We start from the raw sequence: 8,545 nt of genomic DNA on the forward strand, positions 1-8,545 counted from the left end.
ACGACACACACATTGTGCTAAGAGGTGATTGGAACTATAAAGACAATTCATAGCATGTAATTCTTCTTCCATTCGTCCACATGGTTGTCTACTTTTCCTGATTGTTTTGTGTGTGTGTGTGTGTGTGTGTGTGTGTGTGTGTGTTTTGTTTTATAAACTGGGTTCCCATTTTCTGGGACACCTGGATAGCTCAGTGGTTGAGCTTCTGTCTTCGGCTCAGGTCATGATCTCACAGTTCCTGAGTTTGAGCCCCATGTCAGAATCTCTGCTGTCAGTGCAGAGCCCATTTTCAGATCCTTTGCCTCCCTCTCTCCCCTGCTCCCTCCCTCCCCTATTCTCTCTCATTCTGTCTCAAAAAAAAAAAACATTAAAACTTTTTTCAAATATAAACTGGGTTCCCGATTTCCAATGCTCTTCATTCTCCACTGACTTTTCTCTTCCCACTCTGCTACCCATAAACATAACTCATTCTAATTGAGTCACAAATAGCTCCACGGCAGAGAACGATCTTAAAAAGAATGGTTTTGAAGACCAAAGATTTTTTAAGTCAGACAATTACTATTGCATATCTGGGCTTCTTTCACATTTTACCAGAAGAAAAATAACTATGTGATTAGAGTCAACTAATGAGTATTTTTTGGAAGGTGGTTTGGTGGAAGCTTCGCATCTCATCTTAGCAGGCTTGTTTAACATTAAGAAAGTCCCACTACTAGGGTCTGTCTGATGCTTGTCTCATGTGTGGACTCAGGTGTGTGTTCCTGGGAAGAAGGCCACAGTAAAGTCCCATTTTCATCTACTTATATAAAAGGCATATATTATCAAGATGACTTAATACAATTTATGTTCCCCCTGCGTAGTGTTCGTGAGGTTTAACCACTTGAAAGTTATTCCTCCCCTTTTTTCATAGTCTATTCTTTATAAAGAAATCACCATTTAGAGCCCATACCTAAAGAAGTGGGGTTCATGCTCTACCATTTAGGTTATAAGCCAATAATTATTTATTTCATTGTTCGGCTTGTCTCTGTTTTAACCACTGGAAATTCTTTCAGCTGGTTTCTGTATCTTTTTTGATAGCATTGTGGTGTTTGTGGGATTTTTTCATTTGGCTTTTGTTTGTTTCTTTTTGGACACCTTCTTATTATCTGTTAATAGAAATGTTCCAGGCACATCTTGTACATCTCTGTACAAGATGCCCAGTCCTAGGGTTCACTGAGAATAGTTTTAGAAACCAAGATTTGGGTGCTATATATCTGAGCGTTTTTTTTAAATAAACCTACTTCTTCCCTACTTGATATCCCATGCAAATATTGCAATAATGATAGATAGTCTTTGATTGAGTTGTTTCTGAGTGCTCCACAGTTTTAATTACTACATATTACTTCACTTTGTCTCTAAAATAATCCTTTAAGGTTGAGACTATTGTTTTCTTTATCCTATCCATAATATGGCTAATTGCTAAAGGTCACACAAAATAATAAGCTGTGTGGTAGGATTCATACCCATGCAGTCTGACTAAGGTCACTCTAATCCAAAAATGCTGGGCATTTACACCTTTTGTAAGACGTATAATCCTTTCTCTCATTCATCATGTACTTTGTATTCACACGATTGCCTCCTTTTATTTAGAAAGTAAATTCTAATGCTGTGGAAGCCTTCCCTAAAAACCTAAGTAATATATGGGAGTTAGGCCCTTTTCTTCTGTTTGCAATAGCTTAGAACACTATATTATAATTGTACACATTTAAATCTCTCTTTACCAATTAATAAACTCTGAAGAGCTGGAATTCTGTCTTTTATGTCTTAAAACTTGTCATAATCTATCAATACATTTTGATGAATGCATGTTGACTTTTCTCCATCAGGATATAAACAACTGGTATATTTGATTCATATTAACATTTTCAGGACTAATTCAGTCTTTGGGCCACATTGTAAATGTCGAATAATTGCCGAGTAAATGAATTTGGACTCATGAAATAAGTCTTACTGCTCCTCACGTGGATGGAATTTGGATTATTTTTCAAATACGAATTAAATACAGAAGGGCTAGATCAAATTTCATGTAAGTCTTTATGCTAAGAATTTGCTGTTCCAGTGTGTGATCCTTTTATCATTTCAAATTGTTTCAAGGTTCATGAAACTTTGTATTATTTTGTTTTGTGCTGGTTTAGAATGAATAATTCTTTATTAAGTGAATAAACACAATACTTGACTCCTTGTATATTTTACCCAGGCCGAAAAAATATATGATTTAAAACAATTGGGTAAAATGGTGAATTTTTTAAGAGTTATAATGCTGGAACAGAGGAGAATTCTTTTTGGAAGTAGATTATTCATAATTTCTTGTTTCTGGCAGAAAGAAAAGGAGGGGGATATAAAATCAAAGAGGACTTAACCCTTTATCTTTATTCACCAAATTCAGTGAACTGAAAAATATGATGGATTTTCTAGGAAAATATTTTGTTATTTTGGAAACATTAAAAACAAATCAAAAGAAAAATAGTTATTGACCTAAATCTATCTAGTGTTAGAAGAATTTTTTTTCCCATTAATCAGAATCACTTTGCTAAAATCTATTTAAAAGGTACTAATTTTTAAAGTATTTGAAGAATTTTTGAAGAATTTCAAGAATTTTTGAAGAATTCGTTTTTGATACAACTGAACCAATCCAATATGATTTTAACCTACTGGAAAAATTTAGAGAATTGTGTTTATTAGATCTTAATCTCTGTATGGGAAAGAATTTCTTACTTATCTTTCTGCCAATTCTTACCCCTTGTTCTTGAACTGAGTAAATATTTATTGAATGCCTGCATAAAAGACTGGTTAATGGGCGCCTGGGTGGTTCAGTCCATTGAGCATTGGACTTCAGCTCAAGCCATGATCGTGCCGTTCATGAGTTCAAGACCTGCATCAGGTTCTTTGTTGCCAGCATGGAACCCCCTCAGATCCTCTGTCAGTCCCGCCACCCATCTCCTGCTTGTGCCCTTTCTCTCTCTCAAAAATAAATAAGCATTAAAAAAAAAAAGACTGGTTAAAATTGTGTTTTCCAGGAATTTTCTCAGAGGAAAAACTCTGCTTTAAAAATACTAAGTAATCTAATCAAAATAGTTAATAAAATAGTAGGTATTGAACTTTAACATTATTCTATCCTTTATCAGAAATAAATTATTTTGTTTAATTTACTTATATAACTACTATTGCATTCTTGCTACTTGGGGGAGGGAGTAGCAATTGTAATATGCAAAGAAGTTACTTTGACAGGAAACAAAGGACAGATGGAGTCATGTGGGTTTGTTTTCTAAATTGCATTTGGAGTTTTATTTTCAACATTAATAATGACATGTATAAGCATAGGCAAATGAGTCACAAATAATAATCACATTGTAGCTTATTAACACTGATGTTGTCTGCAAAATTCTTAGGATATGTCTGTTGCACAAATAAAAAGAGTAATTTGGAAATTTTGTAGTTTATTCGTGCCTACAATTGCACAAATTAAAAATATACTCAGATATCCTTATATGTTACCACTATGGATACTTTATCTCTAAAATGTTAATTTCATTTTAAGTCCCAGCACACACTCCGCTAATTGGGACATACAAAATAAATATTTGTTGGATTAAATCTTATCCTACATCAGTATCACTTTGGGTAAGAAGGATGATCTACTAGAAATTAAATGACATTAGTATCATCATTGAATTCTAATCAAATTCTATGCATCAACTTTTAAAAATCATTTTAACCGAACTAAATAATCAAGATATTTTACCCTCATGTATTTTATATTTTGAAGTTTTTATTTTAATTCTGGGTAGTTAACATACAGGGTTAAATAGTTTCAGGTGTACTGTGTAGTGATTCAACACTTCCATACATCACCCTGTGTTGATCACAGAAAGGTCCTCCTTAATACCCATCACCTGTTTTACCCCTCCCCCAACCAGACCCTCATGTATTTTAAGTCTTGTTCTGGAGACTAGTCAATTCAGTAAAGGCTATTGCTTCACAATCCCAATAAATAAGTTTCCTTGTTTTAAAAAGAAAGACTCTAATTTTTCATACAGTTTACACTCAGTGAAAATCAACAAATAAATTCAACATATAAAATTGTTTGTTGACAGTGTGCCCAGATGTTCTAATATTTCATTTGTTATTTCTTCCTGTGAGTTGTAGAAATCTAGTTTTCAAATTATTACATTGATTATTAGCACATTATGAGCCTCAACTTTTTCCATCATGCATGAAGAAAAAACTAAAGTCTTAAAATGAATGCATAAATATATTTACAACAATGACTTTGGAAGGAGTGACAGAATTTGTGATTTTGTAAATAGTCCACTTTATGACAATAAACCAATCTTAAATCAATCAAAAATAATTTGTTAAGTTTATGCTTTCTTTGTGCCTAGCATATATATGTATAATATGTGACCCTTTTCCTCTGGCTATATATAGATATTTCAGCTATTACAACAATACAAAATGGTACAGATCAAATTCCAACACCGCAAGTGGCAGGGGGATGTGGATTGCAAGTATGTTATCACACTGGGAAAGAACAGACTAACAATTTCATTGAAAGTTGACTAATTTTAGAAAATGTATCAAATCTGCATATAAAGAGAAGGGACCAATAATGAAAAACAGGGGCTAGAACATGGAACGATCCCTTAGCCAGCCATGATAAACTATTCAATGTTTAACTGACAGTTTGAGGATAGTTTGAAACAGTGGTTCTCAAACTTTTGGCTTTAGAGTCAATTCTAAAAATCATTCAGAATCACAAACAGCTTCAGGGTGCCTGGATGTCTCAGTGGGTTGAGCATGTGACTTTGGCTTCTTGATCTCATGACCCAAGAGTTCCAGCCCACATCTGGCTCTCTGCTGTCAGCGCACAGTCTGCTTCGGATCTTCTGTTCCCCTCTCTCTGCCCCTCTCATGCTCTCTCTCTCTCAAAACCATATAAACATTAAAAAAATCACTAACAGCTTTTGATTTTGTAGGTTAGATCCACTGATTTTTATCATAGTTTAAATTAAGACTGAAACACTTTAAAATATTGTTTCAAATGGGGTGCCTGGGTGGCTCAGTCGATTGAGCGTCTGACTTCGGCTCAGGTCATGATCTCACAGTTCGTGGGTTCAAGCCCTGTGTCAGGTTCTGTGCTGACAGCTCAGTGCCTGGAGCCTACAAAGTATAATTTTCATGAGAACAGTTGCATTGCATATTGGCCTTTCTCTTTAACATAGAGTTTAAGACAGCTAGATCTACATAGCAACTTTTTCATTTAATCTGTTGTGATATTTTGTTTGCTTCAAGTATACAAAGAAAATTTAGACTCAACACATATACTTAGGAAAAGGAGAAGGGAATATTTTAATCATCTTATCAGATAGTTGCAAATAATATAATTTGATGTTACATTAAACTTTAACAAATGGCAGTTTCTTAAAGGTTAGTTGCAATTTGGAATCCAAAATCATATCAATAAACTCATATTCTGTTAAATTCCATTGGTACATCTCGTACTTAAAACCGATTTTTTATTTATTTATTTATTTTTGTAAAATAATTAGTCATTTCATTTGGAAAATTTTACCAGGCAACATAAACTTCCCAAAGGTTTACACACTTCTTCAAATCAAATTGATAATCACGTGTTAGTATCACCATGGAGCTCATCAGAAAAGTTTGTTTCTCATATATTGAGAAGCTATCTGGCTCATGGTGGTGGATAAAAATTTTCCAAAATTCAAAGTGTCTCTTGATATTAAAAATATGTCACTGGCAACACACACTGCTAGTTGTTTTCCTTGAATTAGCAAGCCCTGTTTCTTCACTTTTGAGCAAATTTCTCCTTAAAACCAAATTCTGAATAGCAGCAGTCATTGTTTCTCATAAAATGGTGTTTAATAACAACAATAACAAAGAGCTGGTTGAGCTCACAATTCATACAACTGTACAATTGTTTGTCTCCGCTACAAATGTCATACTGAGGTGGGGAGTAGAAGTGTTTTATACATACTTCCCACTTTCTCGCTTAAGGCAAATATCTACTAGAATTAATAATTTTCTAGGGGGGCGCCTGGGTGGCGCAGTCGGTTAAGCGTCCGACTTCAGCCAGGTCACGATCTCACGGTCTGTGAGTTCGAGCCCCGCGTCAGGCTCTGGGCTGATGGCTCAGAGCCTGGAGCCTGTTTCCGATTCTGTGTCTCCCTCTCTCTCTGCCCCTCCCCCGTTCATGCTCTGTCTCTCTCTGTCCCAAAAATAAATAAAAAACGTTGAAAAAAAATAATTTTCTAGGACATTCTTAGGTGAAATAAATATTGTTTCCACGTGTGTGCAGCAGGGGAAAAGATTACTTTTTGTACGTTTTGGCACCACTGTCTTGATTCGTGTTAAGACAGCGACTATTTTATACGCACTTTTGCTTTTGTACTATCAATACAAAGGTTTGAATTTTCAAACATTATCTCACTATTGTTAAGAAAATGATTTTCCTGCATCAGCTGAAAAGATCTCAGTGAAATTTGAGGGCTAAAAATCACACTGTGATAACCATTGCTCTAAAAATATCAACTCAAAGCTGATGGTATTCTAAGGAATTGACAAGAAAGTTACCATTGACTAAAGAAATTTTTGAAGTGAAAGAATACAGTATATTAATATAATGACAGATAATATGAATCTATCTTAGTAATTGATTTATTATGTTATATATATATATATATATATATATATATAATTTTAATATTATTTGTCAAGAAATACTAAAAACCTGTGAGTGAGTCACTACTGAACTTAGAGATCCAGAGAATTTTATCAATCACTCATAGGTTTTTGTTCAGTACATAGTGGCTTTAATAAACTCATAGCCAGTTTGATAGTAAGCTATGATATTATATCACTTTGGCCAAAAGGATAGGAGAAAGTCTAAAATTTCTAAAAATGTTTAGGGCAGTTCCATAGGTTTTATATAAGCATAACTAAGCAGGAGTGTCTATTACAATGTAGGGATTTTGGGAAATATACGTATTTTTTCTCTATTGTATATAATGTTGAAAAGGGAACATCCATAGCACTGAATATAGTATAAACTAGACACACTATTGTCCTGGTGGTTAATATTGATGGATGATTATAATGAACTATTTCAGAAAGTGTTTAAATTTTAGGGATCAGGCTTGTTGGCTATAAGAAGAAACTAGTAATTTACTAAATATGTAAACAGTATTTTAATGACATAAAAGCAACACAAGTAAAATAATGGGCATCATTATCGAAAATAATGGGCATCAAAGGCAGCAATTGACATCAGTTCTGTCAATAGCTATAGTATATTATAAAATAAAAATAAAAATCACAACTTGGAAATATAAGACCACATCTTCTCAGAAATCAGAAATACTGAGAATAAACTTTCTTCAAAAGGCTCAGATGTTAGCCAACCTAGATTTTAAACTTGACTAACGTCTTTTTAAACACGGAAACTTCTTTCTCAATCTATTTGCAACAAACTTCATCTAAAATAAATGGTGCCAGTTTCTCTGTTGTGACATATATTGTTTTTACTGTATTATTCTTCTATACTTCCATGTATTTTAATCTTGTATAAAAATATTTTACTTTTATTAAAAAATGATAAAACTCCAAGCAAGTACACCAAGATTTTAAAAAGTTGTTTATCCTGAACAAGAGGAATTCAAAAAATGATAAGGTTCTTTAACTTTTCTGTATTTTTTTGCATTTTAATAATTAAAATTAAATTTATTAAAGTCATTAATCATATTGTTATTAAAAATAAAAAAAAATATTTCATGCATGTGATAAGCCTAGGCACACTATAAACTTTTATACTTATTAAATACTCATAACAACTCTATTCAACTGAATATATTATTACCCCTTTTCAACAGTTAGCAAACTGAGCTTGAGAGATTAATATCTCCTCTAAAATTGTGTTACAGATAAAATTAGAACATAGATATGCTTTATTTTCTCTATGAGATTTGCACTTCATCTGTTCCATTGAGTAAAGGGACCAATTAATTCATTCAAAACTGCAAATCCAGTTGTCTGCTCTGTACAGAGCCTTAGGGTTATAAAACTATTTCTATTTGTAGCCTGTTTCCAGTAAATAGAATTTCCTTTCTCTTTTATACATGCTTAACAAGAATGAAGAAAAAAAGGGTTTGGGGAAGAATATTGAGGAAGTATTTAAATATTAGCATTGGCTGAAGTAAGTGAAAAGATCATAGGAAACATCTAGGTGTGTTTTCACTTATAATTCCTAGAAAAATCAGCCCTGGTGGTTTCTGTGTAGAAGTTAAATACCGTTTCATCTCATCTGGCATGTGTGAATGATTATGGTTAAGGAATAAGAAATTATTTTAGCTAAGGGTGCCTGAGTGGCTCAGTCAGTTAAACGACTCACTCTTGATTTCAGCTCAGGTTGTAGTCTCATGTTAGTGAGATCGAGCCCTGGGTTGGGACTCCATGCTAACAACTTAGAACCTGCTTGGGATTCTCTCTATCC

Source organism: Panthera uncia, chromosome D2 (genome assembly GCF_023721935.1).
Source record: "Panthera uncia isolate 11264 chromosome D2, Puncia_PCG_1.0, whole genome shotgun sequence".
Lineage (NCBI taxonomy): Eukaryota > Metazoa > Chordata > Mammalia > Carnivora > Felidae > Panthera > Panthera uncia.